Genomic DNA, 25,704 nt, shown 5'->3' with positions numbered 1-25,704 from the left:
CCCACTGAGCCATAATGGGAACTCCTGTCCTCTTTTTCTTATTCATTTATTTTTATCTTCACCATTTCCTGAAATTGAAATTGATGAAAATGAAATTCATCTTCTTGTTTTTGTTCAGTCTCTTCTACTGCCCCCTTATCTCATTCTTCTCTTATAGAATCTGTTATTACGCCTGCACTCAAAGGGCATATAGTACCAGATACTACCTGTGTGAATTTGCTAGAGCTACTATAACAAAGTACCGTGATGGGGTGGCTTAACCAACAGAAATGAATTTTCTCACAATTCTGGAAGTTGGAAGTTAAAGATCAAGGTATTAGCAAGATTGGTTTTTCTGAGACCTCTCTTTGGCTTATAGATGGCCACCTTCCCCATTTCCTCACATGGTCTTCTTTCTGTGTGTCTTTATTCTTTTTCTTCTTTTTAGGGCTACACTCACAGCATAAGGACGTTCCTGGGCTAGGGGTCGAATCAGCTATAGTTGTCAGCCTCCACCATAGCTACAGCAACACCAAATCCAAGCCATGTCTGTGACCTACATCACAGCTCTAGGCAATGCCACATCCTTAGCCCACTGATCAAACCCACATCCTCACAGACAATATGTCGGGTTCTTAACCTTTTGAACCACAATGGGAACTCCCGTGTGTCTCTTTTCTTTTTTCTTTTTTTTTTTATGGTCTCACCTGGGACATACACAAGTTCCCTGAGCCAGGGGTTGAATCCAAGCCATAGCTGTGACCTAGATTTTTTTAACCCATTGTGCCAGGCCAGGGATTGAACCTACACCTTCACAGTGACTCTGTAGGGGAAAAGCAACTGAGGAGTTTCCACTATGGTGCAGTGGGTTAAAAATCCAACTACAGTGGCTCAGGTCACTACAGAGGTGCAGGTTGGATACCCAGCCCAGCGCAATGGCTTAAAGGATCCAGTATTGATGCAGCTGAGGCATAGGTCACAGCTGCAGCTTGAATTCAATCCCTGGCCCAGAAACTTCCATATGCCATGGGTATAGCCATTAAAAAAAAAAAAAAAAAAAAAGCAACTGAGATACCTGGTACGGTTTAAATGGGATCAGTTCAGGAAATGATCCCAATAAGATGGTGGTCAGAGAGCAGGCAATGGGATCCATTTGATTAGCAAGGCTAGTATGGGGCAAAGGACACACCGAAGTTGCAAGTCAGGCTTTCATTGATAGACCAGGGAAAAAGCATTGCTCAGAGTATGGCAACTTGGGTAAATCTGACAGAGAAACTCTGCCTGTGTGCCCAGCTGGTCAAGAAGCCCCCCACTTTTTTTTCTTTTTAGGGCCGCACCTGCAGCATATGGAAGTTCTCAGGCTAAGGGTCGAATCAGAGCTGCATCTGGAGCCTATGCCACAGCCACAGCAACCCAAATTGAAGCCACATCTGGAACTTATACCATAACTTGTGGCAACACTGGATCCTTAACCCACTGAGCAAGGCCAGTGATTGAACCCACATCTTCATGGATACCAATCGGGTTCTTAATTCACTGAGCCACAAAGGATGCTCCCAAGAAGTCATTTTTACTGAATGCTTCACTGTCAGGCTCTACAATTTGTGTAATGACCCATGTGCAAGATCCCATCTTCCCAATTGGGAAAAAACCCTCCCTGGCCCAGTGAGTGTGGCCTTGCAGAGATCCTCAGTTTCTGCATCTCCAGAGTCTCCTTCACTGGTGCTTCAACTCCCCTGCCACTGGTCCTTAGTACATCTCTCTAATCTTCCCAAATGGCCCCCTAGAAAGCACGGGGCTTGCCACCTTCTCCCATCTGGCCACATCTACATCGCTAGCCGTGCTTTCTCACAAACAAACAGGACCCTTGCCCCTCATTGTCTTACTTTCTCAAATTGCTCACCCCAAATCATTTCTAATGTTTTTAAGTTTATTGAACATTTACTATATGTTAAGTACTATATTAGGTACTTTAGTAGCATCTTTGCATTGCAGCCCTCTGAGATAGTACATTAGTTTTCTGTTGCTGATTATTCTAAGAAATTATCACAAACTTAGTGACTTAGAGCAATACTAATTTATTCTTTCACAGTTTCAGTGTGTTGGGAGTCTAGGTATGGGTTACCTGGGTCTGGCTATTTAAGGTCTCACAGGCTGAAACCTGTGGGCTATAGTCTCATCTGAGACTTGGGTCTTCTTTGGTTCACAGAGTTCCATTTCTAGAAGCAAGATGACCAGGGGCCTGGCTTTCTTGCAAGTTCTCAGTTAGAAACTGCTTTCAGCTTCAAGGAGTCACCCTCAGGTTCTTGCTACATGGCTCTCTTCTCATAGGCTGTTTGATTTCTTCCATGGCAGTTGGGTTACCTTCTTCTAAAAGCTGACCCGATCTGGTCAGGCTCACCCAAAATGACCTCTCTTTGTTTAACTCCAAAGCATCCGATTAGTAACCTAATTGCAGGAGTGACCTCCCATCATATTCACTGGTGCCACCCACCACTCAGGGGGTGGGGCACCCATACCATGGGGCAGAAACCTTGAGGCCATCTTAGAATTCTGCCCGGTACATGGAGGTGTCATTGTTACCCCCATCTTACAGATTTGAAGCACAGTCACATGGCTTATAAGAAACAGAGCTAGAGTAAATTCCAGGCATTTTGATACTAAAACCAGTGTTCTGACTCAATATATTAGGCCGCCTTCATCATCTCAATTTCTGCCTGCAACATTGTCATTATCCTCTTTTCTGCCAGCAAAATTGCATTTCTCCCATCTGTCAGAGTTCAACACGATTCTCCTGTCCCCCATGAAATGCACATCAAATCACCGTTTCTCTTATATGTTTTCTAAACCATCTATCAGTTAAATATTTTCAGGACATCCTCAGTACCAGAACTAATGTTCTGGGAGTTCCCATTGTGGCTCAGTGGTAATGAACCTGACTAGTATCCATGAGGACATGGATTCGATTCCTGGCCTTGCTTGGTGGGTTAAGGATCAGGCGTTGTAGGCCACAAATGCAGCTCGGATCCCATATGGCTATGACTGTGGCATAGGCTGACAGCTATAGCTTCCATTCGACCCCTAGTGTGGGAACTTCCATATGCCACAAGTATGGCCTAAAAAGACAAAAAACAAAACAAAACAAAAAACCCTAAAAAAAAAAAACCTAAAAAATCCCCAAAACTAATGTTCTGTATTTATGCTAGAAGTATGTTGCCTACTTTCCATACCTGACCAATGGTTGTCAAATTTTGCCTGTAAGGCATTTTATTCCCAGGAAAACTTTGGCATAATTAGAAATTCAAAAAACTGAAAGCTTCACTTGTTTCTGCCCCCTCAAAAGTATACAGCAAATGATATGCCCTTAGACCAAGAGATAAACTACGTCAGAAAGAGTAAAATATCTTTTGGGAATCCTACCAACAAGTTGTAGCATCGATTTGAATATAACTCCTGATCAAGCTAAATGTGTCCAAGAAGGTTGTTCCAGGAGGGGCCTTGCTTTCTATTGCAGGGATTCTCAAACTTGGACATCAGAATCACCTGAGGCCTTGTTAAAATATAGATTGCTAAGGCCCATCCCCACATTTTCTGCTCAGTACATCTGTGGTGGGGCCTGAGAATTTGCATTCCTAGGTAATGCTGATGCTGCTGGCCTGATGGCCACGGTGAGAAACACTATTCTGGAGGGAAGAACCAATGGGCGGAAAGTATAAAATAGCTAGTTTTAGCTAATGGTCTAGAGGGATCTTTTTAAAAACCGTTATTATTAGAGTTCCCGTCGTAGCTCAGTGGTTAACAAATCCAACTAGGAACCATGAGGTTGCTTGTTTGATCCCTGGCCTTGCTCAGTGGGTTAAGGATCTGGCGTTGCTGTGAGCTGTGGTATAGGTCACAGATGCGGCTCGGATTCCGCGTTGCTGTGGCTCTGGAGTAGGCCGGTGGCTACAGTTCCGATTTGACCCCTAGCCTGGGAACCTCTATATGCCACTGGAGCCGCCCAAGAAATGGCAAAAAGACAAAAAGACAAAAAAAAAAAAAAAAAAAAAAAAGAACTAACAAAAGACCGTTATTATTATTCTCTAACAGTAGACAGGCTCTTTCATGAAGAGAAAAGCTTTCCATGACTAGAAATAAGCAGACATTAGATGATTGCTCACTGGGGATATGGTTAAACAAACAAACAAACAAACAAACAAAAAAAACAATAACCTGAATAAGCAGTGGTATCCTTCGTCCAATTTATGAACCCAGGATTGATCTGGCGGGATTGGGTAGGCCGAGGGAGGGGGGACATGAGATTCTACCAGGACACAGCCATCAGAAAGGGAAGCCAAGACACTGATTCAAATAGACTTGGTATTACCTAGAAGAGAGTTTTAAATTTCACCAACAAAGAGTGAGAAATTGAAACAGTAACTAGGAAGCAAAGAGTAGACTGGAGCTAGGAATAACCAGACCTGCATTGTTCTATAAAAGATTATGTGGCTTATAAACAAAGGGTATATAGAAATGAAAAGTCAAAGCAGAAGGAGAGAAAGCAAGGCACTTCAGGATGGTATTCCACAGATGCTGGGCATCCCATAAAGAGGCCCTTTGTATAATCCTGTTCAAATATTTCAAGGTTGGGATGATGGGTCAAAGATTGAGTGATAAAGAAGGTTCACTAAACAGAACAGAGTTGTACTAAAATTACTTTTCAAACCTTATTGATCATCAGTCACCAAGGGGATGCTTTTAACCACTCCAGATCTTAGAACCCCAATGAGGTTAGGGTTAGTAATGGAGGGTCCCAAGTAATGGGAGAGGGATAAGAATCTGTGATTCCTAGTCATTGTCATGCATGGAATTTACCAGCCCTAATGACCTTGATCAACTTGAATGTTTGGTCCTTGTACCTAAAGCTGTTGAACAGTCAGCTTGGACCTTTGAGGTATCACTCCTTAAGCAGTTTCCTCCAGTCCTCTGGCTACAACACATTTCATTTTATAAGTGGGCAAATGAATTAACAAAAATGCTTCCACTTTTATCTCTTTTCCATATTGAGCTATGATGTGATACATTTATTTGATTTTCATTAAAAACATTCTAGAAGACTTCTGCTTTTATTTATTTATTTATTTAGGGCCACACCAGCAGCATATGGAAATTCCCCTGCTAGGGGTCAAATCAGAGCTGCAGCTGATGGCCAACACCACAGCCACAGCAACACCAGATCTGAGCCATGTCTGCGACCTACATTGCACCTCACGGCAATACTGGATCCTTAACCCATTGAGCATTAAACCCGTGTCCTCACGGATACTAGTCAGGTTCATTACCACTGAGCTGCAACAGGAACTCTGACTTCTGCTTTTAAAACAAACAGTTCAGGAGTTCCCGTCGTAGCGCAGTGGTTAACGAATCCAACTAGGAACCATGAGGTTTCGGGTTCGGTCCCTGCCCTTGCTCAGTGGGTTAACGATCCAGCATTGCCGTGAGCTGTGGTGTAGGTTGCAGACGTGGCTCGGATCCTGCGTTGTTGTGGCTCTGGCGTAGGCCAGTGGCTACAGCTCCGATTAGACCCCTAGCCTGGGAACCTCCATATGCCACGGGAGCGGCCCAAGAAATAGCAAAAAAAAAAAAAAAAAAAAAAAAAAAAAAAAAAAACCAAACAGTTCAAAAACAGTTGAACAATGGTAGCCTTGGAAGATGTACCGGCCAGGATTTGAACCCCAATATTGCCACTTATCTCACAGCAACCTTGGGTGAGTTGCTTAACCTCTCAGTATTGCTTTCTTTATCAGAATATAGAGAGGAAGAATGCCAAACAAGGAGGTGGTTGCAAATTCCTTGAGGTCATTTTGGGCTGCCTAGTCCTTGGCACTTAGTTGCTCACCAAACATTTGCTGAATGAGCTAATAGCTTATATGTAAACTTTCTAGATAGCATCTACTTGATAAAAGGGAGTTAGTGTTATGATTACTGAAAGCTTTTTTACCTTTTTTTTCTTTTCATCATGCTCAAATACCACATGTTGCTTGCACTTCAAATTTCAGATCAGTTGAGGAGATTTGGGGGTTTGGGCAGGGTGCAATTGAGAGGTAGCCACAAGGGATTTTATTTCGACCTGTAACTTTTATAATTTTTGCAAGGAAAAATACTTGTGTATTATGTGTTCTATTAGAGAAAAAAATAGAAAAATTTACAAAGTAAACTAAAAAGCTCCTTTAGGAGTTCCCGTCGTGGGTCAGCGGAAATTAATCCAACTAGTATCCATGAGGACATGGGTTTGATCTCTGGCCTCGCTCAGTGGGTTAAGGATCCAGCATTGTTATGAGTGTGGTGTAGGTCAAAGAAGAGGCTTGGATCCTGAGCTGCTGTGGCTGTGGCAGCTGTAACTCCTATTGGGACCCCTAGCCTGGGAATTTCCATATGCTGCAGGTGCGGCCCTAAAAAGCAAAAACAAAAATAAAAACAAAAAAATCCCTCCTTTATATCACTGTGTGCATGGTCGGCCAGCCAGCTTAGGAGTTTTTCTTTGATTTTTCATTTCTAATTCTGTGTACACACACACACACACACCAGACACTCAGCCTTCCATCTAATTAACATATTTCCCTTTCCATTAAACAAGCTGCCTTGAACTGCATAACCCTTTTCTGCTGGAGAAATATGTAGATTTATTTGTCAGCAGCTGCCTCACTCTCCGTCATCTAAACCCCTTATCATGTCCAGAGCAATTCTGATTAATTTACTTAAGCCTTTTATCTTATCTCATGAAGGACTCTGGTTACCACATCTCCTTTTCTCCCTGGTGAACATACGGAGTGTGGTGTTGTGGGCAGAGAGTGGCCTCTGAACCCTGTGCTCCCAAATGACAGATGTCTGTCTAGCATTCTCTGCCTGGTTGGCAGGACCCTCCAGCTTGGGCCTCACTTGATCCAGTGTTCTTTTCTAGCCATGTGTAGACTCCTCCACCCCTCTGGTAGATGGTAAACTCTTTGGGTATGGAGCCTAAGCCTTCAAACTATTTATGTCTCATCAGTGCGAAAGTGCCTTTATCGTGTAGGAAGTGTTCCTGCAGATGAATAAAACTGGAGTTTTGATTTTGTATTAAAAAAAAAAAAAAGGTTCAGTCACTCACTACTTTTTATCTGCAATAAATAGAAGTTGTGCCCAAGAAGCAACTTCCCCTTTTTGTACCAAGCAAGTTCCAAACTGCCTACTGTTTGTCAAGGTTTCAACTTCCCTTGGTCATATACTTATCCTGAGGTCTACATAGAATGTCCTTTGTTTTTCCCCTGTCTGTTAATTTGGCTAAAGCCATTTATTTAAATTTTTTTGTTATAGTTGATTTACAATGTTCTGTCAATTTCTGCTGTACAGTAAAGTGATCCAGCCATACATTTATATACTTTCTTTTTTTCACATTATCCTCCATCATGTTCCATCACAAGTGATTAGACATAGTTCCCTGTGCTATACAGCAGGATCTCATTGCTTATCCATTCCAAATGTAATAGTTTGCATCTACTAACCCAAAACTCCCAGTCCATCCCACTCCCTCCTCCTCCTCGGCAACCATGAGTATGTTCTCCACATCCATGAGTTGGTTTCTTTTCTGTAGATAGGTTCATTTGTGCCATATATTAGATTCCATATATAAGCGATATCATATGGTATTTGTCTTTCTCTTTCACTTCACAGAAGACATCTTTAACATCTGCTTCTGCAGAGTATGCTGATTTTAGAGTTTCTTTTCAATGACAACCACATCATTGGATAAGAATATTTGTTGGAGGAATTTCAACATCTCATCTTCTCATCCAGAGGGTTTTTTGTTTGTTTGTTTTTGATATTGCTTAGTAAAGACTACCGGCTTTGGGAAACCCTGGGATTGAATCCTGGGTCTGCTATTTAGTAGTTGTGTTTCTCTGGACTACTTATTTCACTTTTTAAAACCTTATTTTTTTTAAAATTTATAATATTAAAGGAAAAAAACTGGCCATATGTAATGATTGCAAGGATTAAGTAAGAAAATGATATTAAGGACTTAGCTCAGTGGCCAGCCCACGGATAATTCTTAGTAAATAGTATCTATGATTACTATTAAGGAGGATATTGTAGACTTTATTCATTCAGTTATCCATCTGTTCATCTAGTTGCTATGCATCACAAAGCCACTTCCCCAGGCACTATGGGAAAACAAAAATCATTGAGACATTCATTCTTCCTGCTTTTATGAAATGGGTGTGTGTGTGTGTGTGTACTTCCTTTACTATCTCTAGATATTTAACTGTGCAAACTGTGGTGATATAAGTTATAAACACTGGCAGTATCCATGGTTTTTTTTGGCTGTGCCTATAGCATGCAGAAGTTCCCAGGTCAGGCACTGAACCATGAGCCACCAGAGAACTTCCTTCATGTTTTATTTTTTGTGTTAATCAGTTAACCAACAAACCTTTATTAAGTGTTCTCTATACTTGATGCTCTGAGGAACTCGGGAGTACTCTACACTCATAAGTCCTTACAGGAAGTTTCTACAGGGCTGTAGATACATATATAACAAAGAAGGACTACATGTAACTGGGATATCAAAGCACAAAATTGCAGACAACAGATCAGTGGTTCTCAGCCTGCTGTCAGTCAGAGAGCATCCCAGGGACTGTGATTCACAGGGACACACTCTCTATTAATCATGGTTGTCCTGACAGCGGCTCTGCCCCCTATTACTCTCACTCAGCAGACTGACAAAGTGGAGTGTGAAGCTAGGGATAGCTTTGAACTCAATCTGTTTCCTTTGGGTTTTAAGTTGATTATTAGCAAATTTCAGCACTTTCACTGCTATCAGATACAAATGATTTGGCTGAGCTTGAGAAACAAAGTCAGAAAAGGGTCAAGAAAGTAAAATGCCTGCAGGGAGGGAGGTGAGCTGAATCTGAGAACCTACAGGAAGCAGACAGGGAAAATCTCAGTGCGTGGGACCCACTGGCCTGCTAAGTGGAGCTGTGCTCACGTGGCCCTAGCAAACCACAGGACCTATACTACCAGCAACTCTGGCATCTCCAACAACCCAGATACCTGGGACTTTATGTGAAATCTCTGGGTATTAATATTGATTCAAACAATTTTAAAACTGTATGAGACACATCAAACATGTCTGCTGTTTTGTCTGAGACCTTGGTTTGTGATCAAACTTGTAGATCAAACTAGTTTTATACCTTAGGGTTCCCCTTGTGGCTCAGCTGGTTAAGCACCCAACATGGTGTCCATGAGGATGCAGGCTGTATCCCTGGCCTCACTCAGTGGGTTAAGGACCTGGTGTTGTCACAAGGTGCTGGCACATTTTGCGGATGCGGGTTGGATCCTGTGTTGCCCTGGCTGTGGCATAGGCCTGCACCTGCAGCTCTGATTCAGCTCCTAGCTGTGGAACTTCCATGTGCCACAGGTGTGACCCTAAAAAGAGAAAGGATAAAAAAGTAAACCCTAGTTAGTAAAAATAGGTTGAACATGTAATTCAGAATATAATTATAAATATATACATGTACTCAAACTTTATGAATTGAGTGGTAATAATGCCTTCTTTCTTTTAGGGGAAAAGTAAATCTAAGTAGATGTTCTCATGTTTCCCCACTTCACGCTAGTACACTACCTCAGTGTGCTGTGCTAGGGGAGAATCTGCCTGGACTGCGCACTGGAGGAGTTTAAGGTCTTGGAGCCTACGTAAGTGAAAAGTACTTCTCTTGCTCTCTCACCCCTGACACCCAATCCCAGTTCTCTTTCCCAAAGCAGATACTATAAAAAGTAGGGTGTTTTCTTTTCCTGTATTTTTCATTGCTTACTAAATTATTCAATGGAAATTGATTAATAGCTACTATGTACCGGGCCCTGTTTTAGGTGCCTGGGGATAGATGCAATAAACAAAACAGAAAAACATGGGACTGTACATGCTGTTGGGGGAGACAGCCTACCAACAACTAAATTTTCAATATGTGATTAAATGTCAAAAGGTGATAAGTGCTATGAAGGAAAATAAATCAGGGTGAGGTGACAGACAGTGGATAGGTAGGTGGTGAGTAGGGAGGGAGGGTACAGAGACAGGGACTAGAAAATGTCCCTCTGAGGAGGTGACATTTGAGCAGAGATCTGGGTGATAGGCTTGGTATCTAGGAAAAGCACTCTAGGCAGAGGGATGAGGAATTGGGGTAAGAATGAGCTAGAACAAAATGAGCCTGAGGTCAGAACCGGATCACAGGAGGTTGGGGAAACCTTGTGAGGAGTCTGGTTTTATTCAACCAGATGAAAAAAACTTAAGGATTCTGAACGGGGTGTGTGTGTATGTGTGTGGTGTTATTTAATTTTCCTTTTAACTGGATGCCTTAGATGGCTGTATGAGGCCTAGACTGAAGGATGGAGGCAGGGAGGCCCGTCAAGCAACAGGAAGCCTGCTGACCTAGTGTAGGCGAGAGGTAATGGTTTTCCCAAAGGTGAGAGTGATGAGGGGAAGAGATGGTTGGCCTCAGGATTGATGTTGGAGGTAGGCTCAATAGAGCTTTCTGCTGAATTATTCTGTGCATATACAAGCATATATTTATATTTGCCACTCCCTCCATTTTTAAAACACAAAGAAGGAGTTTCCTGGTGGCTCAGCGCATTAAGGCTCCAGCATTGTCATTGCAGAGACTCAGGTTGCTGCTTCGACATGAATTTGATCTCTGGCCCAGGAACTTCTGCATGCCATGAGCATAGCCAAAAATTGTTTTAAATTAAAAAATAAGAAACCCCCAAAATAATAACCTATTATGCAAACTATTTTGCTTTTTGTCCCTTTATTTTAGAGATTATAGCGTATCAATCTAGATTAAAGACACTGATCACTTTCTTCTCTGCCTTTTTCTTTCACTTCTTGTTTGTATTTAAAATTAACAGGTACACAATTTTAAAGACATACATTTCTCTGTGATTTTTGTGAAACACAGCAGGTCCTTGTCCACTTTGCATATCATTTCCTCCTTCCCAGAGGCACCACTTTTTACCTCTTTTACCTGATTATCTTAGTATTTGTCTCTGTTCTTCTAGGTAACATTCTTGCATTGTTACTTCTTGACTTTCCAGTTTTAGATATGATCTCTCTCTCTCTCTTTTTTTTGGGGGGGGGCTGCACCTGTGGCATGTGAAGGTTGTCAGGCCAGGGGGCCAGTCAGAGCTACAGCTGCCAGCCTACACCACAGCCACAGCAATGCCAGATCCGAGCCCATCTGTGACCTACACCACAGCTCATGGCATTGTTGGATCCTTAACCTACTCAATGAGGCCAGGGATTGAACCCGCAACCTCATGGTTCCTAGTCAGATTCGTTTCCGCTTCGCTGCAATGGGGACTCCTAGATATGATCTCTTGATTTTTCTATTCAGGAAGAGGAATGAGAGAGTAGGGCTCAGCTCTCTTTTACCTTCCTGCTCCACTACTTGTATCCACTTTTTGCACCCATTTTTCTCATGATTTGATCAAATTATCATTTTCATTAGTTCAATATTCAGTGTTCACTGGCTGATTTTGAACTAATTTAACACTATGATTCAATCTATTGAAAATTATGGTTTGTTTTATTAGCTGAACAATGTTCTATTATCTTCAGAGTTAATAATGGCCTGTGCTTTTCCTTTGCTTAGATATCTTTATATTTATCATGAATTCAACACCAAAATCTTTAATAATTGTCTAAATCTTTTCTCAACATGTTCAGACACATCAGCTACATTTTACCAATTTCATCATCTTCTTAAAAGTTTTTTTCCTTGAACCGTCTAATAAGCTCTGTGGTAGATAGCTAGTAATAATAATCCAATAATAATTTCCTTTCTTGTAGCTATGCTTCCTTGATCTTTTTTTTTTTTTTTTGTCTTTTTGCCATTTTTTGGGCCGCTCCCATGGCATATGGAGGTTCCCAGGCTAGAGGTCCAGTCGGAGCTGTGGCCACCAGTCTACGCCAGAGCCACAGCAACGCAGGATCTGAGCCGCGTCTGCAACCTACACCACAGCTCACGGCAACGCCAGATCGTCAATCCACTGAACAAGGGCAGGGATTGAACCCGCAACCTCGTGGTTCCTAGTCGGATTCGTTAACCACTGCGCCACGACGGAAGCTCCGTATGCTTTCTTGATCTTTAACTTTTTTTTAAATAGCTAATGAATGGTATATATTCTGGTGTTTTCTTTTAATGAGGATGGAGACTGTCCAGCCATGTAATAATTATTTTCTAAAGTATAAGTATTCTAGCTAATTATTTAAATTTGTGTATGGATTTAGTTTTAAAATACAAAATTAAATAAGTTCCAACCTATTTCATGATTATAAAAATACCCACATAGGAATTGGTAAATATATTCTCATACATCTATAAAATAAAAAAATCACAAAGCCATTAAAATTATGGTAGTATAGTTAATGTCAAAAAATGACATTCACAATTATTAATATGTATAAAAAGCACAGATACAACAAAATGTCAGCAGAATCAAATTTTCTACCAAAAAACATGAGTTTATATATATATATATACTTGAAATTTATGATTTCTCATATAAAGTCAAAATCTGTAGCCTTGCTCTTTAAGTATACTTTCCACTTTGATTCTGAACTTGACCATGTGATTTACTTTGGCCAATGAAGTGTTAGCATATACAACATAGTAGGGGTTTGAAAAGTCTTTGTGCTTTGGGCACTTAGAGTCCTGCTGTCGTATGAAGAGCAAGGCTCAGCTGCTGGATAAGGAGAGAAATGTAGCCCAGTCTCCCCAGTGGCCCTAGCCACTGCCACATCACCTGTCAGACATGAGAATGTAGCCATCTGGAACTAATTGCCCACAGCTAACCTGACACCTGACTGCAGATTCTAGTGAGCCTATCTAAGATCAAGCAGAAGAACTGCCCAGGAAAGTGAGCTGAATGGTTGTTTTAAGCCACTACATTTCAGGTTGATTTGTTATGCAGCACTAGACAGCTGATGCAAACCTCAACATGGATCAGTTTGTTCTGGGGCATAACGACCATCCTGGGACGCTTTTGACCACTGTCCTGCATCTGTCTTTTGCTTTTTTCCTGTATTGGATCTCCTGTTTCCAATAACCCACATCTTCTTCTTGTGTTGTTTCTGCCACTGACTTCCTAAGAAAGTAAATTGCTTAAGAGCTTGCATATCTGAAAATGTCTTTCTAAAAACTTGTATTTAGATGATGGTTTGGATGGGTGTAGAATTCTAAGTTGTTAATTATTTTCCTTCAGAATTTTGAAAGCCTTTCTCCACTGTTTTGTAGCTTCCAATACTCCTGTTCAGAAGTTAAAAATCTGTGTCAACAGTTGATGAGACCAGCACTCAATATCTGAAATAAAACAACAAAGCTGACTTTACTGCTTTCCATTGTATGGGAGAGCTATGCTGGTCAAGCACAGTCTCTCCAAGCAAAAAAGACTGCTAAGCTTGTCTGGGGTCAGAGGGAGCACAAAGTTCAGGGACTGGTGGACCTACAGAGGCTTCAGTGGGGTTTTGGGGGAGATGGAGTTCAAGGACTGGTGGATTTTTCGAGGCTTCAGTGGGGTTTTGGGGAGGAGCATGGAGTTCAGGGACTGGTGGATTTTCAGAGGCTTCAGTGTGTTGCCATCATCTGCAGAATCACAGTTCCTTGGGTGTGTTTGCTGGAGTGATTCCATCCCTGATGGGCCAACTGCCAGGAGTGAGCGACTCATATTGATCAGTTGGTTTGCAAAGGCATATTCATCCAGGGTAGTTGCCTTTGGTTGATGAAATAAATTTAAAGCCATTTTAATGGCTACTTGTTACCATGACTACAGAACAATCACCTTTGCCTGAGTTTGGGGGTACATTTTTATTCTCACTAATTGTTGATCCTATGTATATGATCTGGATTTTCTTTTCTTCTTTATAATCTTACAGGATCTTCTGCTGTCCTAAATGTTTGAAATTTCACAACATTGTTGTACTAGTCTGAATCTGTTTTCACTTGGTAAATGCTTCAGTTGGGAAACAGATCATTAACTATCTCCTCCTCTCCATTTTCTCTATTTTTTTGTCTCTCTTTTTTTTATGCTAATGTTCCATGATCAATTTCTTAATTCTCTTAATTTTTTATCTCCTATTTTCTATCTTCTTTTATTTTGACTGGTAAAATTCCTCAACTTTATATTTTAACCTTCCTATCAAATATTTTTATTTCTGCTATTGTATTTAATTTCCAAGATTTTCTTTATGTTTTTGGAATATTCCATTTATTTACTTGTTTATTTGGGGATAAAATTCTGTTCTTGATTCATAGTTACAGTCACTTCTCTTTGTGATATTTTTGACATTTATTTTATCTTTCTTTTTTCTTTTTTAAGGCCACACTGGTGGCATATGGAAGTTCCCATGCTAGGATTCAAATCTGAGCTGTAGCTGCTGGCCTACACCATAGCCACAGCCACAGCAACACCAGATCCAAGTTGTATCGGCAACTTGTGCTGCAACTTGTGGAAACACCAGATCCTTAACCCACTGAGAAAGGCCAGGGATCAAACCCACATCATCATAGGACACTGAGGTTTTTAACCCACTGAGCCACAACAGGAACTCCTATTTTATCTTTACTTCTTCAACATTATTTTTTCTCTTTAATTTCTCTTTTCCAAGTTAGCTTTCCTCACATATCGCATACATAGTCTTTTCATCTGACAACATTTCAGAGTGAAATACTAAAATATTGACTGGAAGCTGTGAGGAGTAAGAGACAGGCTGGTCTGATATGATTTGCACTACAGGAGCATCAGAGTGGGCTGTTTAATGAGGAAACTTCTGATGTCAGTGTCTTTCCAGTGTCATGGCTTTCTTCGTGGACTAGCCATATTTCCCGGAAAACTCTTAGTGTCTCACCAGGAGGGTGGAGGTCTAGCTTTCAATGTCCTACACTCAGAACTAAGAAAGGTGGATTTGGCATGTTATGTCACCAGAGCCCATGTGCATACATTCGTTTATCTCCGTTGCATACATTCGTTTATCTCCGTTGTTAGTACAGTTCCCTCACTTTCAATTGCACTGCTGTTCTTCCTTGCAGATCATCTATTTTACTTTATTCTGAAGATAAACCATCACTCTTTGCCAGTTAAGGAAGGGGCAGTTTCTGAGATGGTGCATGGATCTGGAAAGGAGTCTAAGGATCCAATTCCTTCTAAAACAGCATTCCTAACAGCCCTCCTTATTAAGTCTATTCCCCTTTTATCCTCACCTCCACAAAGACCTACTGCCTTTAGTTTCTAAGTCTTTGATTTTCTGTAAATCAGATTAGTCCTTCATTTTCTTTTCTGCTTGATTGGAATTCAGCTTTCTCAGCTCTGCTTATTCTCTCACTATGTACACATCTGCTTTCTAGCTTCCAGAATGATCTCTTCTCCAGCTCTCTGCATGTATTGGGTTTAAGCCTTGAAATATCCCCTAACTGGCTGAGTTAGTGGGGTCTCAGGAAGACAGGAAGAAAGAAGTGTGCATTCCATCTCCTGTCTTCACACAGAACTTGCTCTTTATTTTCTATTTATGTGAAATATGTTAATGGCTTCTTAATTGAATCTTATAATTTATGTGTGATTGATCTAAAACTGGTTTATGAAACATAGTTCCAGTTACAGTAAGCTTAAAGCAACACTCCCCTCCTTAACAATGCAGAAAAGAAAAAGTAATTTGGCACTAACCCAGTGAAGGGAGACGCATAATTATAAATCAAGATTAATTTGCCTGGGAATATTCTTTCCATTCATTTGCATGCCCTTACTAAAATGCAGATTGTATAACATCCTTAATAAGAAAATTCCTAAGCGTGCATAAACTTGTGAAAGAGGTGTGGTCATGCATAATCTCACACTAAAATCTGCCAAGGCAGTGCCTATTGTGGAATTCATAATTTCCATTTTCATTCCACACAGTAGCTCAGAGCTTAAAACATATGTGCTCATGAATCTTTGTCCTGTTTGTCACTTTTTCCTGTTGCACCAGAAGTTTAATACAGGCTTCTCAACAACTGTCACTAGAGTAATTTGTTTACTAATCATATGATAAATCACACACAAGGTAAGTTAATGTTGCTCTCTTAATTACAGTCATTTTGTCCAGAACGCGACTATTCTGTAGCCTTTTGGGGGTGATTGACCTCCTTAACCAGAAGCAAGCCAGAGGACAACACACTGCAACACTGCAAAACAAAAATAAACAGAAAATACATGTAGGCAGTTGTTCAGTTATTCCATCTCCCTCTGAGGTGGCTCCTTATTTTCTCCTGAAACCATTATTTACTCTCCCTTCCTAAGACAATCTTCCCTTGATTCTGCCAACTCTTGTAGGTTGTCTTCGACCTTCTAGTGGTCTTTTCTCACTTCCATCCTCTTTCATCCCTAAGCAGTGTTTGCTAGATCACTCAGACCCTTTTTATTGAAATAACTAACAAAACAACTCAAACATAATGAGCCTCAATAAAAAAATCTTTCTCTCTCTCTCTTTTTTTTTTTGCTTTTTAGGGCTGCACTTGTGGCATATGGAAGTTCCCAGGCTAGGGGTCGAATTGGAGCTACAGCTGCCAGCCTACACCATAGCCACAGCAATGCAGGATCTGAGCCACGTCTGTAACCTACACTACAGTTCACCCCAACGCTGGATCCTTAACCCACTGAGTGAGGCCAGGGATCGAACCCGAAACCTCATGGTTACTAGTCAGATTCGTTTCCACTGCACCACACTGGGGAACTCCTCAATAGGAAATCTTGATTTACCACCTCAAACCCAACCTTCACTCCTTTATCCCTATACTAGTTGTAATAATACAAGCTTGTATAGAAGAATTATGTAGTTATGGTGCTAAGTACTTTATAAATATTAACTCTTTTCACCATCAAAATAACCCTGTTAAATACAATTGGTTATTTTAACATCCCCCCCCCCATTGTTTTTAGCTAGGCCCTCACCATGCAGAAATTCCCAGGTGAGGGGTGAAACCCATGCCACAGCAGTGACAATGCCGGATCCTAACCTGCAAGGCCACTAGGGAACTCCCATACCCATTTTTACAAATAAGAAAATTGTGCCCAGAGAGTTGATGTAATTTGCTCCAGGAAAAACTCTGGTCAATGGCAGTCCATATACAGTGTTCCATACCACCATCCATCCAGTTATACAAGCCAGAAACCTAGGAATTAGCATTAAGTTCTCCCTTTCTCTACATTTTTACAATCTTAGGCCACCTTACCATCATTTCTCATCTGAACCAGCCTTCTAACCATTTCCATTCATGCACTTTACAGACTATTTTTCATAGAGCTGGCCTGTGAATTTGATAAATTCACAATCATAATGAAAGATTTTTTAACAAACTTCTTTCAAAAACTGACTTCATGCCATCCACAGAGTTGTATGGATAAAGATGTATCTTTATTGTGTGGACAACACAACCAACAAAGTCTGAAGGACGTTTGTGGAACACTGCACACACACACAAGACAGGGAATATGCATTCTTTTCAACAACACTTGGGAACATTTACAAAACCTGACTGTGTCCTACGCCACAAAATGAGTTTCAATAAATACCAAATAATTATTCAGTAAATACCAATACCATCTTTAATCACAATATAATAAACTTGCAAATCAGTAGCAAAAGACAGTCACCTCCTCTGTGCCGTTTTCCCCTTACTCTTCTCCCTACAAAGGGAAAACTACATTTCCCAGGATGCTTTGGGGTCTGGCATCCTGGCCCATTGACCTTAGATTAGGAGGCAGAAAGGGGAAAGGAGGATGCTTCCTGCTTCCTATGGATTTCCTCTTTTGGCTCCTGGCTTCTGTTGGGCAGTCTCCACTTTGGCTCTAACACACTTCAGATGGGTTCAGCTTTAAGCTTGGGTAAAGCCACCTCCTTCAATTGTCCCTGCTGTGGTAATGACTTCCTGCCTTTGCTAATCTCTGGATTGCCTCAGTGTCCCCAGCTGGCTTTTCAGTCCATGGCCACCATGGAATCAATCCTCTGTATCAAATATCTCTTTAGTAAAATCTATATATCTGTATCTATCTATCATCCATGTATCATGACCAGTATAACCCCCTATACTTCTAGGAGTTCCCCTTGTGGCTCAGCAGAAACAAATCTGACTAGCATCCCTGAGCATGCAGGTTCAATCCCTGGTCTTGCTCAGTGGGTTAAGGATCCGGCATTGCCATAAGCTGCAGTGTAGTTTGCAGACATGGCCTGGATCTGGTGTTGCTGTGGCCATGGCATGCGCCGGTGGCTACAGCTCCAATTCAACACCTAGCCTGGGAACTTCCATATGCTGAGGGTGTGGCCCTAAAAAGACAAAAAAAAAAAGAAAAAAAGAAAGAAAAAAGAAATTACAGAAGTTCCCGTCGTGGCTCAGTGGTTAACGAATCCGACTAGGAACCATGAGGTTGTGGGTTCGATCCCTGGCCTTGCTCATTGGGTTAAGGATCTGGCATTGCCGTGAGCTGTGGTGTAGGTTGCAGACATGGCTTGGATCTGGAGCTGCTGTGGCTCTGGCGTAGGCTGGCAGCTACAGCTCCGATTCTACCCCTAGCCTGGGAACCTCCATATGCCACGAGAGTGGCCCTAGAAAAGGCAAAAAGACAAAAAAAAAAAAAAAAAAAAAAAAAAAAAGAAATTACATCCAAATAATTCTTGGGTAAGTATTTATAAATGAGCAGCAACACAGAGTTCCCATTGTAGCTCAGCAGTGACGAACATGACTAGTATACATGAGGAGGCAGGTTCAATCCCTGGCCTCATTCAGTGGGTTAAGGACCCAGTGTTGCCATGACCTGTGGTGTAGGTCGCAGATTTGGCTCAGATCCCACGTTGCTGTGGCTGTGGTATAGGCCAGCAGCTGCAGCTCCGATTCGACCCCTAGCCTGAGAACTTCCATGTGCCACGGGTGTGGCCCTAAAGAGACCAAAAAAAGGAAAAAAGAAATGAGCATTAACACAAACTACATATCAACATTTTGGGATGTAGGTAAAGTATTGCTTACAGGGAAATTTATATCTCAAAAAGCAAGGTCTGACATTGACCCGCCTCCAAGTTTTGCTGATTTGTTTATGCTATTGTCACCACACTTATTGGTTTTAACACTTTTCCTTTCTTTCACCAATTGTGCATAACTCTTTAATTTTTGAAGCATCTGTAGCCCTGTTAAAAACCGCCAATGAGAGTTCCCATTGTGGTGCAGTAGAAATGAATCCAACTAATATCAAGGATGCAGGTTTGATCCCTGACCTCGCTCAGGGTGTTAAGGATCCGGTGTTGCCTTGAGCTGTGGTGTAGATCATAGACATGGCTTGGATCCTACGTTGTTGTGGCTGTGGTGTAGGCCAGCAGCTGCAGCTCCAGCTGGACCCCTAGACTGGGAACTTCCATATACCACAGATTGATTCCGCCCTAAAAAGCAAAAAAAAGAAAAAAAAAACCAAACCAACCAACCAAACAAAAACCCTCCACTGATATTACCCTTTTGGCCTTGAAAACAATACTTTCATTCCCATACCTGCCTCAGGCATGAACTTATGCTGGTTGCTATACTCTAAAATTTATCTCTTTCTTTCTCTCTCTCTCTTTTTTTTTTTTTTTTTTGGCCACCCCTCAGCATATGGATTTCCTGGGCCAAAGATCAGATCTTTAACTGATTTTAATGCTGGATCTTTAACCCACTATGCCAAGCTGGGGATAGAACCTGCATCTTGCCACTGCAGAAATGTCCCAGATCCTGTTGCACCACAGCGGGAACTTCTAAATTTATAGCTCTTGCCCTGCCTTCTTTCCTGAACTCCATTCCCATGTTTACAGTTGTTTATTAGAAATTCTGTACATTTCCATAACACCAAATTTAACATGGCTGAAACTAAATTCATCTTCCTGTTCCCCACCTTCTAGAAACTGTTGTTTTTAATCCTCTGCCTGACCCTGTCACTTTCCCAAACACCCATCCTTGAAAACCCAGATACCTTCAGGGCAGAGACTGCATCTCTTCCAAAGCAATGGCTTTTGTTCCAAGTACAGAGCTTGGTGTGTGACAGGTATGCAGTAAATAACATTTTGAATCATCAAAAGACTCTTCCTTCTTTCTAACTCCATTCCTCCTTTTTTTATGTACTGTCCTCTCAGATCCATTTTCTTCTTTCTATTTTCCTTGTGGCTAGACCTCTTGTCCACTCACCTGGAGAGAGGGGGCAGATTAGGCTGAAATTCTGAGTGTTAAATTGTAATTAAACTCGTAAGAGTGTTCAACAAAAGCCACACTGAAAGCAAAAGACTTCTTAGTCAGCTAGAAGAGCAAAAGCTGACCACAAGGTTCTTAGTGCTGTAAACCTAATGGAGAAAGAATGTGTTGCTCTGATGGGGAGCTGGTATGCGGAAAAGACTGCAAAGGCTAATAATGCCAGCAGAGCTAGTTAAGCTCTGTTCAGGATCCCTCCCTGTCCCAGGGACTCAGCCCCCTCTGGTGATGGACTTACCCCAGTTGTTGCAATTTTTTGTTGCTATTGGATTTCACTTCTCTAGAACCAAATTCAACCAACCCCTACATTCCTGGAAAATCCACAGCCATTCCTTCCATCAGCCAGGCTCAGAAAGTAAAAATTATCTCTGACTTTTACTCTTCTCTAGTCCTCACACCTACTTGAGTGATCCCTTTTCATTCTTACTCTCTATTGTCCTCTTGTTTTACTCCTCCCTCCTTTCTGCCACCCATAATTTACCAGGCCTTCATTAAAACACACCCGGACTACTTCCTCAATTAGCTCTCCTTGCCTCTTTCCAACCCTCCTGAGAGGCCTGCCCTTGGCGCCAGACTTCCCATCTTCTCGATGCCTCTCACTGTGTAATGATGTAAGGCCGAGGAACACACAAGGTTTCCAGCAGCCTTTCCATCTTTGTATTTCAAGTAGGCACTGCCTTCCTCAGCAAACCCAGTGGTTCCCCTCTGGCCAGCATCCCAGTGGGTTTCAGGTGAGTGGCGGTCTCTGCCTCCCCTGAACAGAATGCTTATACTTTGTCCCCAGCCTTTACCCGTATCATGCCCAGTCAGATTCATGCTTCAAAGTCCCATTTTCTCCTTAAAACTTCTGCTGATATTCCTGGCTGACATTGATTCCTTCCTTCACTAGCCTTTTTTTTTTTTTTTTTGGTGCTATTTAGGGCTGTAGCTGAGGCATGTGGAAATTCTCAGGCTAGGGGTCAAATCAGAGCTGCAGCTGCGGGCCTGCACCACAGCCACACCAGATCTGAGCCACATCTGTGACCTACACTGCAGCTTGCAGCAATGCCAGATGCTTACCCCCTGAATGCGGCCAGGGATTGAACCCACATCTTCATGGATACCAGTTGGGTTTTTAACCCACCGAGCCACAATGGCAACTCCTGTTCACTAGCCTTCTTTTGGCCCAAGGATATTTAGGTGAGATGGATTTAAAAAGCACCCCATTCCTTGGACAGCCCCCTCCAAGACTGCATACCTAATTTTTACTTATAATTTTGTATTTTTTTTTTTTTCTGGAAAGATCTTCTAAGTTGTAAAGGCCTGGGGCCCTACGTAATGTGGATCTGTTCCTGTATTTAGGTGGTTAATTATATTCTTTCCTTAAAGTATTTTCTAATTGCTTAGTGGACAAGAAACTTGTTTTTCCAACTTGCTGTGAGCTTCTTGCTATACAATATTGTACGAACCCAACTAGGATCCATGAGGATGCAGGATCCCCTTGCTGTACAGTGGGAAAATAAAATAAAATTAAATTAAAAAAAAAAGAATAAATTTCCAAAAAGAATAACAAAAATTATCAACACTGAAAGCTGGTTCTTTAAAAAGCCTTGTAAAATAGATTTCTTAAGGCGCTCCCATTGTGGCAGAGTGGAAACAAATCTGACTAGGAACCACGAGGTTACAGGTTCAATCCCTGGCCTCGCTCAGTGGGTTAAGGATCTGGTGTTGCCATGAGCTGTGGTGTAGTTCAGACACAGCTTGGATCTGGCATTGCTGTGGCTCTGGCATAGGCTGGAGGCTACAGCTCCAATTAGACCCCTAGCCTGGGAACCTCCATATGCTGCGGGTGCAGCCTTAAAAAGACAATTAAAAAGCCAAAAAAAAAAAAAAAATAGATTTCTTAAAATATTGACACAGAGAGAAACAGAATGAAAATATAAGAGACAGATCAGCAAAGAAAGGGGCAGAATTAGAGAAATAGAAATTTTTAAAATTATAAACAAACAGTAGAAAGAACTTTTTGCCAATAAATTTGAAAACTTAAAGAAAATGTATTATTCTCTAGAAAACAAAAATTAACAACATTGACAAAAAATAATCTAATGAAACAAAACCCAATGAAGAAATAGAGTGATCAGGACTCTCCTGGCGTTTCTCTTTCTGCTTACTAAAAGAGAAGGTGCAGACAATTTTATGGTCTATTTTAACAAACCTTGGAGTTCTTTTCATGGCTCAATAGTCAACAAACCTGACTAGGATCCATGAGAATGTGGGTTCAATCCCTGGCCTTGGTCAGTGGGTTAAGGACCCAGTGTTGTCTTGACCTGTGGTGTAGATCACAGATTTGTTTTGGATCCTGTGTTGCTGTGGCTGTGGCTGTGGCGTAGGTCAGCAGCTGTAGCTACAATTTTACCCCTATCCTGGGAACTTCCATATACCATGGGTGAGGCCCTAAAAAGCAAGGGAAAAAAAAAAAAAAAAAAGCCCACTCACGAAAAAAAAAAAACTTTAAAGAAATGATAATCCAAAGTCTTTAGAGATTTATAAGGAGAAGATTTATAAGGAGAAAGCTATGAACTTTATGTTATGGAGTTATACTTACCTTGATTCCAAGATGGGGCAAGGACAACCCAAGAAAAGGAAATTAGAGATGAAATGTTTCTAAGTAAAATATTAACAAACAAGGGGCCTTTCCTCAGAGTCCCAGTGGAATCAATGCACCCAGTGGAAACAGAAAGAAGGCAGAGGGGGTCTTAACTCAGTGAAACTGATGGGTCCTCCTCACTGTCCAGTTTCTCAGATTATAAAGGAAGCAACTTTCAATATATGAGGATAATTTTTTCAGTTGGATCTTCTGTGACATGAAGAAAAGAGTTCTCATTTCTCAGTACCATTACCACTGATCCTTTGCTTGTTTTTATTCTTAGGTCAGGTGGAACATGCCCAACTTACTGGTCACCATTATAATCTCACCAGGATACCATATGGTCAGTACTGTATTATAGGTAATCTAATACTAGCTACAAGAATTTTGTTGGAACCAGTGACTCCAAGCTCCTTCTATATAGCAAATCTTCAACTAGGTTAGCTACTGCAGAACAAAACTGCTTTTGGTTTTAGCTGCTTGTTTTCCTCCTCTTTGGTCACATGGCTTATTATTTCTATTTTTATAGTCAACACTTGGCTAAATGGCAAGTACTTGCAGGGTGTCATTTATCAAAATCTGTTTTAGTTTTAATTAATTAGTTAATTTAGTCTTCTTTATGCTATGGATTAAAAAAACTCTTTGTATCAGAGAGATGGTACTTAATATGTTTTAGCTTTTCGTCCATAATCCAGTTGATAAGAGGTGTTTTTTTTTTTTACATTTTATTGAAGTATAGTTGACTTACAGTGTTGTGATAATTTCTGCTGTACAACGAAGTGAGTCAGTTATACACACATCCATTCTCTTTCAGATTCTTTTTCCATATAGATTATCACAGAATATTAGGTAGAGTTCTCTGTTCTGTACAGCAGGTCCCCATTCACCAATCATTCCACATACTTCAGAATAAGAGTTTTAAGAACTATTGTATTTTATGTAGATAATTATGTAATTTGCTATTTGCATATGTAAGGAATCTTTGAATATTCATGAGGAATAAAGGCTTTGAAGTCAGAAAAGGTGGGATCCAAATCTTGGCTCCAACACAAGATGGTTTAGAAATATGTAAGAAAAAAGGATGTATACATGTATGTATGACTGGGTCACCCTGACTGTAGAAGATTGGCAGAACACTGTAAAGCAGCTATAATGGAAAAAATAAAAATCTTTATAAAAAGAAAAGAAAAAAATCTCATTATTAAAAAAAGAAACACATCCAGTTGTTAATAGAGGTTACCTCTGGTGTGGGGTGGGCACCCTACTTTTACTTTACCCATCTCTGGATTATTTTAACAAGCATGTATAGTATTTGTAACTTGAAAAGAAGAGAAAGGAAGGAAAGGCACAGGAAAATTACTAATTCCATAACCTGAAGCAAACAGTTCTCCCTCTCTGTGCCATGGGTTACTCATGAATAATATGGAGAACGTTGAAGGATCATTGTGAGGAATACAGGAAATCATGCTCATAAAGCCTTTGCATCTTAGTTGGTACAAATTCAGCATCCAATAAGTGTTAGCTACTACCCCTCGGCAAAGTGCTGAATTCAATATCTGGCATGTAGTAAGTGTTCAAAAAATGGTAAATAGTCAAACAAACAAACAGATATGTATTCTTCCTTTTTTCTTCTAGTTTTATTGAGATATAACTGACATACAGCACTGTATACATTAAAGGTGTGCAGCATGATAATTTAACCTACATAGATCTTGAAATGATTACCACAGTAAGTTTAGTGCACATCCAACATCCCATATAGATACAAAATTAAAGAAGTAGAAAAAAAATTTTTCCTTGTGATGAGAACTCTTAGGATTTACACTGTTAACATCCTTCATGTATAACATACATCAGTGTTATTTGCATATTGTACCTCTGATACTTATTTATAACTGAAAGTTTACCTTTTGATTTCCTTCATCCAATTCCCCCACTCCCCACCCCCATCCCCACCTGTCGCCTCTGGTAAACACAATCTGATCTCTTTTTCTATGATTTTGTTTGTTTTTGAAGTAAAATTGACCTACAACACTGTTAGCTCCTGGTGTGCAACATAGTGACTCTGTATTTCTATACATTTCAAAATGATCATGATAAGTCTGTTACCAGCTGTCATTCTATAAAGATGCTACATAATTATTGATTATATTCCCCACACTGTACATTTCATACCCATAACTCATTTATTTTGTAATTGGAACTTTGTACTTCTTAATCTCTCTCACCTATTTTTTTTCTCCTCTCATCACTCCCCCACCTCCAGCGCCCGATGGTAGATATTCTTACTAACTGTATTTTTAAATTTTATTTTGCTTATTTTTTTATGTTTGGAAAGTTTTCCTTGTATTTTGCTTTGAGTTATTTGAAGTTGGTTCTTTGTTTTAAAGAAAAGATAGACTGAAACTGAGGGACAGTCTTCAAAGTAAATAGCCTAGGCTCTTCGAAAGTGTTAATGTCATGAAAAGAAAGAAAATAGTAATGCTAATTTTCTGACATTTATAATAGAATATCAATTAATATCTGCAATTATGTTAAAACAATCAGTTGCTAAATAAATACAGATAATGTAGAAATATTGTGATACATTGCCAATAAGATATTGATATGACTTCCCTGAAGGATACTTTGGCCAGACCTTTCAAAAATAAATCACATACCCCTTGACCCAGAAATTCCACTTCTAAGATATTATCCTACAAAGATGCTTCCATTTCTGTGAAATGATACAAATAAAATGATATATATTCATTGTATGAGCAAAGTTTAGAAGGTTACTGGACCATCTTCAGTAATGAGATGCCT

At 40.6% G+C, this 25,704-nt stretch overlaps 1 long non-coding RNA gene across 9 annotated transcripts in view; it reads left to right on the top strand.

Annotated features, from left to right (window-relative positions):
* Window positions 1–25,704, top strand: part of LOC102159687 (uncharacterized) — a 102,494-nt gene that overhangs the window by 34,763 nt on the left and 42,027 nt on the right. For 6 of the 9 annotated variants that reach the window (XR_014830605.1, XR_014830606.1, XR_014830602.1 and 3 more), the window contains 2 exons: window positions 9,555–9,684; window positions 23,183–23,242. This is a non-coding gene — a long non-coding RNA (uncharacterized LOC102159687). Of the gene's footprint in view, window positions 1–9,528; window positions 9,685–23,182; window positions 24,093–25,704 lie in introns of those variants that run through there. The other 3 variants (XR_014830608.1, XR_014830604.1, XR_014830610.1) reach the window with 2 other exon arrangements.

Source organism: Sus scrofa, chromosome 15 (genome assembly GCF_054392235.1).
Source record: "Sus scrofa isolate SSC_HxYL_T2T_F1_AM1 chromosome 15, Sscrofa_HxYL_maternal_Yorkshire_Landrace_v2.0, whole genome shotgun sequence".
Taxonomy (NCBI): domain Eukaryota; kingdom Metazoa; phylum Chordata; class Mammalia; order Artiodactyla; family Suidae; genus Sus; species Sus scrofa.
The sequence above is the reverse complement of the archived record's forward strand: the minus strand, read 5'-3'. Positions and strand labels throughout refer to the sequence as shown.